Here is an 11,745-nt window from a genome sequence, read left to right as displayed (position 1 = left end):
GTTGGATGGGGTGATCACAGAGGTCTTTTCCAACCTTAATTATTTCATGATTCCATGGTTCTACGATATTCTCCAGCCAGCTCACAGTTTGGAGCCTGTCTCCTGCCCAGGAGTCGTGTTCCTTCGTGTGGGATGTTGGATGCAAGACTGTTTAGGAAGAACTATCTCTGGCTCTGGCTACAATTCGAAGTCATAAATAACCTGCTTACCTCGGGTAACCTTGTAGAACTGCAGCCTAATTTCTTCAGACATGCACCTCTCCACCTTATTGAACTGAGATTTAACTCCCTGTGGGATGTGCGGGGTCAGCGAAAAGACCTTTGTTAGTTCAAAGGTCAACAGAAGATGAACAAACAAATTGAAATGGTGTAAAAAGCTCATATTTAATTAATACTGTCTCAGGAACTAATTAACAGATTCACTTGGAAATCATCAGGAAAATAATCTATGTTTCAAAGGTAGGTGGCAAAGGGTCAGGGAGAACATGCTCTATATTTCACATGGAGAGAAGGGCTCAAAGCCAGCGATCTGGTGTAGATAAAACCCAGCCTTCACCCCTGAAACGGAGCAGCATTTTAGAAAGGACAACCTGTGACCTCAACACGGTCCTTGTCCTTTGGCAAAGCCAAGGTTGGGCCTTACAGCATTACTGGGCAGCTCTGTGCCCACCTGTGCTTAGCTGTGCTGACCAACTTCACATGTGGCATCAAGAGCTAGAGGCCAGCCAAGCCTTGCTCTGCCTTCAAGGCACGACAGTGTCTCCTGAATGGGCATCGCAGCCCACCTAGGCACCCTTGGACCGCTTGTCTTCCCAGCCATCCTTACGATCAGTCTGCTCATCCATCTTCGTAACGGGGTGACCCAGGCCCTAGGAGAGGATTTAAGGCATTGAATTTGGCACTGAGGATTTCTCACCCCAATTTAATCACTGACATCTTGGTGAGCAGAGCAGCAGACTCTGTGCCCGTGGTTCCCATCATCTGCCCATCCAGGAGGACATTCCCTAACCTCTTTTGTTCCTTTGGTCCCCTGGTTACAGCATTTGTGTCTTGGGACATGGGTGATGTGCTAGCAGAAACAGGATCTTCTCCAGTCAATAGCACACTCGGGTCACATCCTCATAAAATCAATAATTGTTAAGGTTGGAAAAGATCTCTAAGACCATCCAGTCCAACCTCAACCGTGCTCACTGACCACATCGCTCAGTGCCACATCTCCACGCTCCTTGCAGACCTCCAGGCTGTTGACTCCATCACCCCCCTGCGCAGTCTGGGCCAACGCATCACCACTTTTTTGGAGAAGAAATCGTTCTTCACAACCAACCTGAACCTCCCCTGGTACAACCTGAGGCCATTCCCTCTCATCCCACCGCTGTTACCTGGGAGAAGAAGCCGACCCCCTCCCTGACCCCCACCATTGTCCGAAGAAGTGCCTGGTGATGAGATAATTTCTGGCTTGCTTTGAAATATACACCTTTAAGGCAAAGCAAGTTACCTTGGCCTTCAGATTTAAGCACTTGCCTTCTACAGCAGCACTATCCTGCACTCCTTTGAAGAAACCACCTGAGCTAATAACATGATCACCTTCCCCGTTATCCACCCTGCGCATCTGCTGGTGCTTGTGTGCTCCTGCATTTCTGCCTTCCTCCAGTGCGCAGGGCGCTGATTCCACTGCTTATCACAGTGCATGCAGCTTCCAGGCGCCGCGTTGGCTTCATTCCTACTTTCAGATCTGCTCTCATCTCTGCCACGGGTCACTCAGGTGGTGTCAAGTGTTTTCAACCGTGTCCATGAAAGCGACGTTGCTACTCACCCTTCAAAGTTGTCATTCTGGACAGGTTGACTTCTGCTGTCTTGCAAATTCTAATCGCTCTGCTTGGAGTTAGCTCTGCAACCAGCCCTCCCTGCCTCCATCTCTCTCTCCAGTCTCAGATCAGTCATGAGCTCTTCTGAGATCCCTCTTCCTTTCAGTGCTCCCAGATTAAAACTATGCCTTTCATATGTTCCTTTTTTTTTTTTTCCCCAGCATCCCAATGTGTGTTGGATTTTTGTCCTGTGAGTCAACTGAAAGCTACCGGAGAAATCAAAGCTTCAGAACCAGCCAGTGCCAAAAATAAGAGTGCTGCCTTAGCACCCTCCCTTGTACTGCAACCTGTTGCTCACCCAATCAAGCTGCAGGCATCTCTGTCCACTGGAGGGAAGCAGGACTCAGTGATCCTTATGGGTCCCTTCCAATCTGGGATATTCCGATTCCAAAGGGAAGGAGCTCAGAGGATGGCTCAGTAGTGGTGCTCACACCTGAGATTTGCACCCCAACCACAGAGTGAGCAGAGGTTGTTGCCCCCCGCTTTCCCCAAGCTGTGTTTCTTCTCTGCAATGCATCCAATACCTTGAACAGGGAAGGTGGGCTGCAGGCTGGCATTGGTGCCAAGGTGCTGCTGAGGACATGCACTGACGTGGGGAGGTGCTCAGAGGGGAGGCGTAAGGCTCTGACCAGAGAAGTAGAAATTATGTTTCCCTGCCCACTTGCAGTGCTGTCTTTAGCAGCAGAGATGCCTGTGATACGTCTGAGCCTGGGGAATTCCAGACCTTTTTTTTTTCCTTTGCTCATAACAAAATGTGGCTGCTCCAGAGACTGTTAAACGAAGTGGCTGAAGGTCTGAGTGCACCAGAAATGAGGAAACAGAGCAGAGTAGAGGACAGCTTTGGCACACTGGATGGGAGAGCTTGGTCCTCTTCTCTCCTTTATTTGCATGTTTACACCGGCCCTGCCTACCCTTAAGGAAGCAAGGCAAGTGCTTGTCCTGGCCAGGCCACCATTTCTCAGGCTCTTCCATTTCCTGAAGAAAGTAATGCCTTTACCCTGTCTATGTGGGGTCAGAAAATACTTTTCTCAAAGACTTTGCAACTATTTTATGCGCAGCAGAAGAGAGGAGCTGAGGACAGCCCACATCCAGGGGTGACAGATGTCCTAAAGCCCTAAAGCTCCAGCAGAGCTGATTTCAGCTCAGCATGAAAGCACTGCAGTGGGTGCTGCTGTGCGTGGGGGACAGCAAGAGAAAACAAACAGCTTAGACTGAAATCAGAACTGTGATTTGGGATCAGTATGAATATCCCCGCGCCTCCCGGATTATCTTCAGTCATCGCAGCCTGTTCCACTTTGGCCTAAATCCCACGGCCTTGCCTCGAAGGCAGTTCCCTGCTCTGATGGAGCACGGATGAGGTGGGCAGGGAGGAACCCCCACTCTCGGTTTTTCCATGGGCAGAGCACGCAGGCCCTCCTGCAGCCCAGCAATGCAGCGCTGATGCACTGAGGTCTGGTGCCTCGCAGGAGAGGAGGAATCCACAGGCTGCTGCACAGTGCACAGGTGCATGCCAAGCACCGAACCAAGCTGCAGAGGGATGTGCTGCAGGATTTGGAGCCAGGTTGGAAAAGACCTCGAAGATCATCCAGTCTGCTGGCCACCAATAGTGACCACGAGGCAGGAGATGCAGGGCGCTGCGTGCTGCAGTGGGGCAGGAGATGCAGGGATGGGGGACGTGGCACCGTGAGCCCACAGCGTTGCGTGAGGCCGCTGCAATGCAGCCTGGCCCTGAGCAAACTGCACACAGCTGCTGCGACTGCCGGCCCTCCCGCTGGGCACCAATCTTCATCTCTTTGAAATAGGCATTAAAATACATGAGCCACACTCTCTGGCCAGGGCTCGCAGCACTGGATAATTGCTTCTTAAGTGCTTTCTAAATGCAAACTGCATGTCATTCTTACCACCGCTGCCACCTCCCCTGCACTCAGCCTTTGATCTCCTTCATGTCATGACAATATTGCAATTACCCCGTCAGTGTCCAGACGTGGTGGTGCTCCTGGTTGGAAGGCCACGAAGACCTGAGAGTTCTCCCTGAAGCGCGATGGCCAAGGTCCAGCCTGGTGAGGGATCCAGGTGAGCATTCAGGAGCTGAGGGAGAGGATTTGCCGTTGCAGATCTCAGCAAAATGACAGGGACAGACTCCTTAGTGGGGTCTGTTGTGATGGGACAGGGGGAAATGGTTTCCAACTAAAAGAGGGGAGGTTTAGATAGGACATAAGGAAGAAGTTTCGTGCAATAAGAGTGGTGAGATACCGGCACAGGTTGCCTGGAGCAGTGGTGAATCCCCATCCCTGGAGACAACCAAGGTCGTGTTGGACAGGGCTCTGAGCACCGATGGAGCTGTGGGTGTCCCTGTCCACTGCAGGGAGGTCCTCCCAACTCAAACCATTCTTTGACTCCAGGATTGTGTCTCTTCTTCCCCAGTCCAAACCTCTGCGTGTCCATGAGCCGTGCTGCCCCGTGCTCATGCCTGGGGTCTGCGGCATGGGGCCAGGAGCAGGCTCCCAGTGGGCCATGTGCTGCTGGGAATTGAGGTCCTACTGGAGCAAAGCACCAAGGGTTTGCCAAGAAGTTCCTGGGCCGGCAGCATTCTCATAGAACCGTTCTCAAAACCCAAACAAGCTGGGGAAGGCAGCCAAGGCAGTCCCACGAGATCCCGTCCCTGCTCAGGAGCAGCAGCACGTCGGAGCCTCTTTGTTGTCTGCTGACAGTGAGGGCCCTGTGGAGGAGCTGCTGCCAGCACAGAGCTGCTGGTGGGAGGCCGGTTCAGGAGCGCCGTGGGTACCGTGCAGAGAATCCATCACTGAATGGTTTGAGTTGGAAGGGACCCTAAAGGCCATCAGGGTCCAACGCCCCTTGCAATGAACAGTGAATAATTAATCAGTGCTCAGAGCCCCTCCAGCCTGACCTTGGGCGTCTGCAGGGATGGGGATCCAGCACTGACCTGGTCAACCTATGCCAAGTGCCTCACCACTCATTATAAAAAAATATTTCTTTATATCCCATCTAAATGGTCCGTGTATGCAAAGAACAAGTGCTTTGGAGAAGTTGCACCTCCCTTTTTGTGGGAATGCAGAATTCAGCCAGGCTGATGCAGGCAAAGCCTGGTTGGTAGCTGTGGTGGCTGTGGCTTTGGTTTATCGTAAGGCATTTGTTGGCTTGGATTCTGCAACAAGCCAGAATAAGCCAATTTAAACCCAGGCTGCTGAATTAAACCCTTCCCTGCTTCCAGCCCCACGGTGCTGCCTACACCCTGCTTCCCATCTGCTGCTGATGGCGGTGTTGCCACACACAACCACATGGATGCTGGTGGCATCGTGCTGCTCCTTACTGTGTCCCACTCTGCCCTGGAGTGGGGTCTCACGGTCAGAGAGCCATACAGGGGCCATGCTACCCTCCAGCACAGCCCCAAGTTGCACAGACATGAGTACAAACCTGCACACTCGCAGCGTGCGAGCCATTCTCTGCGCCTCATCCCCATCCATTTGCAGCCTGCCCTGCCGTGGCCATGGCAGCAGTCTGTACGTGTAGGTGGAAGAGCCACCCGTCGTCAATCTGTCCCCTCATCCATCCTGCAGACAAGTAGCTGCCTGCCTGGCAGATAGCACCGGGAGGGCTGCTGCTCCCTGCCAGGGACTGCTAAAGAGCAGCCCCCATATCAATCAGCCCCGTCACTGCTTGAGGGATGGATTCATGGGAAGGGATTCTGGCATTAGCAGTCTGTGCACATGTTGGCCACACCAAAGGCCACCGAGGCCTCCATCCCTAGCAAGGACAGTGGGGCTTCGGGTTGGGGTTGCACTCAGCAATGCCTGCTATACTATGGCAGAACAGAAAGATGGCTGAGGAAGTGGGAGAAGAAGAAGATGATGGCATAACTGGAGATCTGGGTGAGCTTTGAGGTATTCCGTGGCATGAAGGCTATTGGAGGATGGGTGGGAGGGTGGATAAATGGATGGGTGGATGGGGAAGGAGGATGGCTGAGGCCACAATGAATTTTTTCATAGGATTTGCTGATCTCAAAGCTGTCAGTATGAAATGGCTGGCTTGGACAAACACACCTCTATGAAAAACAAATAGGGATTCATAAGTCTCCACATTTTGAAAGTGACCGCTCTGGATGTTGTAAGAAAGCAAAAGTTCAGGATCTCTTCCTTCAGAGCTGGGCTGTGCTTTGACAGAAATGGTTTTAAGCTAAAAGACAAGAGATTTAAAGTCTGATTGTGTGACTGACAGATAAGCATTGGTTCCACTTCTGGTACATTTCCCAGTACACTGAGATGGAAAACTCCCTCACAGTTCCTCATGTTACAGCTTTTCCACTCACTTGCCCGCTGGATGGCTGCATCTCTAACATGAGGTCAGCTCTTTTTCTAGGGCACTGTAGGACCTGCCCTTTATTTTGGGGCCCACCAGCAATGGAATTGAGACAAGGCACACTAATGGCCCATCTGGGGAAGGGTAGTCCTGGAGATGTCAAGAGTGGGAGCCACGGTTGCATTCTGTCAGCGCAATGGAAAAGGGCTCATCTGAGCATTGTCCATTTGGCCCATGTGGAACCAACTGTAGGTAGGGAGATCCTCCAACCACTGGTGGAAGTATTTGGGTGCTATTTCTGCCATGTGGATATATATATATATATATAGCTGCTTCTGGAAGGAAAGCAGTGACCCAGCATGTGCAGTGGCCATAGGTGATGGGTTGATGGTAGGACTCATCTTACTGGTCTTTTCTAGCCTCAATGACTTCCTCCCTATGATTCGCCTTTACCTTCAACATCAAGCTCTTCAACAGCCCGCTTTCTCCTGTCAGTGGGCAATGCATTTCTCTCTGCAAAGGGAAAATAAGACCGATGCACTTTTTCACCTGCCCCCTCACTCACACAGTGCTGAGCAGGACGGCAGAGCCCAGCAGTGCTGCCAGATTGCACTCCAAAAACTCAGCCTGAGGAGACATGCAGCTCCAGGAGCACAGCCATCCTTCCCAGCAGACCCACAGCAGAGAGCGCGTCAGGGAGAGGTGGGCACGTGGTTCCCTCTGCCCAGCACTGAGCTGCTCTGCCATTAATCCCCCAAGGGACAACCGCTCCTTTCCTGGGTACCATTAAAGTGATCTTCATCTTCCAGTTCTGCATTAGCATTTATGGGGCAGTCATTCAATTTCTGCCCTGTGGGGCATGGGTTCATCACCACTACACCGAGGCTGGTGCCAGACCCTAAAGGATGTTAAACCTTTCCATGAACACCAAGAAAACTACTGACACTGTTTGGCTGCTGCAACAAACCCTTTTTTGAGCAAACTGTTGGAGAGATGTCCTTTCTCCCTTCCTATCCCTACAATAAAACATCTCTGCTCTCTGCTAGCAACAGCCCATGACAGAGGAGGAGGATTTCAAGGCCATAAAACCCCTGGTTGAGGAGAAGCTCCCCAGAAGACGCCTGGAGCTGAGGACATCCAACACAAAGACACTCCAATGGGCAGCAGCATGGCCCATGATCTCAGCAAGCAGGATCACAAGAGATCACCTCATAACGGCATCAGTGTCTCTTTGTCACCATTGAGGAGATGACCACTGATCAATGCCCCCACGCCACGCAGTCTCCCACTGAGGCTTCCTTGGATTTCCTTCATTTTGAGCTCACTGCTGAGATCTTCTCTCAGTAAAAGCAAGCAGGTCTAAACAGAGCAGCCTCACCTCCCAGCGTGTGCTGCCCGCTGGCCATCGTGTCTGCTGGGTCCATGCATGGCACACACATTCCCATTCCCTCCTTCCACTCCATATCACAAACCCCTGTGATGCACAGGGACGCAAGGCCCAAACCTCTCTGCATGCCGATGGAATGCTCAGGTTCTGCTTCAGGGTCCCCATCCCATCCAAAAACTCAGGTGTTGGACCAAGGCTTGGAGATGCAGCCCAGCACTAGGAGCCAGGCAAGACCATGAGGAAAATGCTTCTGCTGCTGACCCACCCTGAGCCTCTCTTGGAGCTGTGTGAGATCCTGAAGGCAAAATGCGTGACGATGCAGGAGTGTACATGATGCCACTCAATGTTCCACCTCATCAGCTCGGTTATGAGTGGAATAGCTCAATCCACTAGCAACTGGTGTGGAGAAACTGCTGTGCAGAATTTGGGGCAGGCAGGGGAAACTGGGTGCGCAGGGATGGGTGGTGGGGCTGGGGGAGGGCCCATAGCGGGCAAAGCACTGTGCTCAGCTCCTTGGGGAGGGCAGAATGGTGTCATGCAATGGGGAAGGGGAGGGGAGGGAAAAAGAAAAACGGAGGGGAGAACGGAGATGAATAATAGAGAAGACAGCACTCATCCTCAGGGCCAACGTTCTTGGGCAGATAGCTGGGCTGAACTGGAGCTGGACATCAACCCAGTTTTGTCATGCTGGGAAATATTCGCTAACAGGAGATGCTCATTCACCTCCATTGGTTGATGCCCCGTCCCTGCAGACACCCCAGGTCAGGCTGGAGGGGCTGTGAGCACTGATGGAGCTGTGGGTGTCCCTGCCCAGTGCAGGGGGTTGGACCAGATGGCCTTTAGGGTCCCTTCCAACTCCAACCATTCCATGACTCTATGATGTTTCTACCATTCTATGCTACAACCCTTCCTGGGGCCACTGGCCACCACCCCACTGCAGCCAGCCACTGCTCCTGAGCCAAGCTAGACGGACCTCCCTCATCATCATCAAACCAGCTCCACTAACGAGGCAGCTCGCCGTTAACACAGGCTCGCAGTGCGCAGCCAGGAGGTTGGCTTGGAGGGCACGGGGACGTGAGGACAGCTCTGCCTTCCCCCTGAGCATCAGCCCAGCCCAGTTAATGGGAAGCTTTGAAATGACCCTTTCATTGATCCTAATGCAATCAGAGCGCGGTCTTTGTGCGGGAGCAAACTGCCTCTGCTCCCCGGAAAGGCAGCATTGTGCCGTCTCTCGCACTCCCGTATGCTAATACACCAAGTCCCTGCAATTTCATTTTCAACAGGGACTAATTTAAAAGAAATGACCGGCCTGCCAGTGGACTTCAAAGATATCTTTTGATGAGTTTTAGCAGCTTCAGCGAAACTCTAATTTGAATTTCAGTGGCCGCCGTGTGATTTTCTCGGTGACAGTTAAGAGAGATGACAGCAGCAGCTCCATCTGTCATTGGAGCCTCTTCTCGTCCCTCTTTTCGGCGATTTGTTACAGAGGGGGGGAAGGAGAGAGGGGAAAAGTTGAAACCGAGGGCGGTGGGATTTGGGTGCAGGAAGGGAAGGGCTGTGGGGTGGGCAGGGGGAAGCGGCAGGTTTGGGGGAAAATGGCCAATTTGAGGCTCGTGCATCAAAATCTGTGCACGGGAAGCTCCGTGCTGACCCTGCACACCTACACGTGTGGCTTCAGATCCCTTTTTGGTGGTTCGGTGCATTCTGGAGAGGCAATGCAGTATCACTGCCACGGTCAGCTTGGGGTCGTGGCCAGAAACAGGGTAGCACATCACCTCAGACCCCACAGTCACAGATCTGAGTGCCAGCGCTGGTGAAGGACAGAGGTCAGGGCACCAGGGGAAGCCAAGCAGTGTGGCCAAGGAGGGGTACCTTCACTGGCCCGAGGGCTTGTCCCCTTCTTGCAGGGAGCCCAGGTGACAGGAGCTCTTGGGGCACTGGAGCGGCTGTCAATCCCACCCTAAGCGCCATGAGAGCTGATTGGGATGGTCTTTGATGCCCTTTCCAACCCCACCACCCCAAGGTTCCATGATCTTTGAGGTCCCTCCAACCCGTATATCTATGGTCCCATAGATGCCCTGCATGCATTACATCCTCAAAGAAGATGGCAATGCAAGGGATGGCGCGAGGAAAACTGCAAAAAAGGCAAAGAGAGCAGATCCCACCCTCTGCAGGGACTCGAGGCAGGCGGCGGGCTGCGGGTCCCTGCTGTTCCCTTTGTCTCCTGCAGCAAAGAGAGGGGCCGGTTGTCCCTAAGCCCATCTGACAGCGTCACCGGAGCGCTCCCGGAGCCACTCGTCACTCTGAGCCCCGCCATGAAATCGCTCCGACGTTAGGCACTTCCTAATAAAGCTGTCACAGACACCCCATTATCTCCTGGCCCAGCCCCCTGCCCTCTGTTTAACCAGATAATCCGCTTTTTAAAGATACACTTTCCTCTGGTGCCTCAGCCCTGTTCACAATGCGGGTGTCTGCAGTCCTCATCCACCCTTTTGTCCCCAGCCCTGGGAAATTCCCCGTTCCCCACTGTGGCTGTGTTCTTTCCACCAGATGGGCTATGGGCTGTGTCGGGGCTGTGTGTTTGGGGTGCAAAGGACCTTAAAGATCATCCAGCTCCAACCCCCTGCTGGGGGCTGGATGCCCTACAGGGACTGTGGGTCTCTGTGAGGTGCTAGGATGGCTATGGGGGAGGTCTATTGGGTTCCAGAGGGGTCCTTAAGGGGCTACAGGGGAGCCACAGGGGCCTCGGGGAGGAAATATGGGGAACCTGGGGGGGGGGTCTAGGTGGTCTGCTGCAGGACTGTGGGGCAGCTGCAGAATGGCTATGGGGTACTGGGGGGGATATGGGGATCCTATGGGGAGATACGTGGCCCAATTCCCATAGTGGAATTGGAAGGCACAGATCCCCAGCTGCACCATGGTGCAGTTGTACTGAGTCTGGGAGGCAACGTGGAGGTCAGGGAGGAGTATGGGGGGATGAGGGGCTCTGGGGGAAGAATAGGGGTCTATGGGAGTCCTGGGAGGACCCCCCAGTGAGGGGGGGCTGGAAGGCACAGATCCTCAGTTGCACCACAGAATCAGAATCAGGGGGCAATATGGGGTCGGGGGGGGCTATAGGGTCTCACAATCAGTACAGTCCCACACCAGCTGCATGCATGGCAGAAACAGCCCTTGCTGGGTAACATCCTGCCCCATAGCTGTCCCACAACCTGCCCCAGAGCTGTCCCATAATCCACTTACAATGGCCCCATAACTGCCCATGGCTCACAGTCAGCAGCAGCTCTATCAACAGCTCCATGAGGGGGAATGTCAGCCCATCCTAGGTGTCGGCCTGCTCCATATCCACCCCAGAGCTACCCTATAACAGCCAATGGGTCTGTAGCCCATGGTCAGCAGCAGTTCCAGCACTAGCTGCAGGTAGGGGAGCATCAGCCCCTCCTAGATGAGGGTCTGCTCCATAGCTGCCCCACAGCATCCCTGCAACCCTCCTACAGGTGTCCTGTAACTGCCCTATAACCCAGAAGTTCACCCCCCAACTCCCTGTAGGGTGACAGCAGCCATAATACAGTACACAGCGCCCCACAGCTACCCCATAAACAAACTGTGCTTGCCCTAGAAGTATCCTGCAACTGCCCCATAACTGCTCCTACAGCCCTCTGCCCCACAGCCCAGACCCCATGGCTTCATGGCTTCTATGGGGCAGCTATGGGGCACTATAGGGCAGACCCATACCTAGGAGGAATTACTTTTACCCCAAACAGAGCTGGTTATATGGCCACAGTGAGGTCAAGATATGGGGTTATAGATCACATGAGGTTCATGCAGGGTCACAGAATTATGGGGTTACATGGGGTTATGGGGTTACATGGGTTTGTGGGGTCAGATGGGGTTATGGGTCACAGTTATAGAGTCATACGGAACGACGGGGTTATATGACATGGTGAGAGGCGACATGGGGTCAGAGGTCACAGAGTTATGGGGTGTTCAGGGGGCATCGGTGGGGTTATGGGTCACATGGGGTCGCACAGGGGTATGGGGTCATTTCAGGTTATGGGTCATGTGAGGTTTGGATCAGCACCCCACGTTTGGGCTACAAGGACCTCCAATCTCAGTTAAATCAATAATGACACTCCAACACCACCCCACACCCCCCAATTTTTACCCTAAACTGCTTCCC

At 53.2% G+C, this 11,745-nt stretch overlaps 1 protein-coding gene across 4 annotated transcripts in view; it reads right to left on the bottom strand.

The window, feature by feature from the left end:
• Positions 1 to 382: 382 nt before the first annotated feature.
• Positions 383 to 11,745, bottom strand: part of ZBTB40 (zinc finger and BTB domain containing 40) — a 47,569-nt gene continuing 36,206 nt past the window's right edge. Inside the window, exons 20-21 of one of the 4 annotated variants that reach the window (XM_042831600.1) lie at positions 2,163 to 3,952; positions 383 to 868 (exon numbers count right to left, since the gene is read on the bottom strand). The gene's annotated coding sequence lies outside the window, so the exon portion shown is untranslated. The other 3 variants (XM_042831601.1, XM_042831603.1, XM_042831599.1) reach the window with 3 other exon arrangements.

This window comes from Centrocercus urophasianus, unplaced genomic scaffold (assembly GCF_019232065.1).
Source record: "Centrocercus urophasianus isolate 14NV4802_14NV808 unplaced genomic scaffold, USGS_Curo_1.0 seq_36, whole genome shotgun sequence".
Lineage (NCBI taxonomy): Eukaryota > Metazoa > Chordata > Aves > Galliformes > Phasianidae > Centrocercus > Centrocercus urophasianus.
This window is presented reverse-complemented; position numbering and strand designations above follow the sequence as displayed.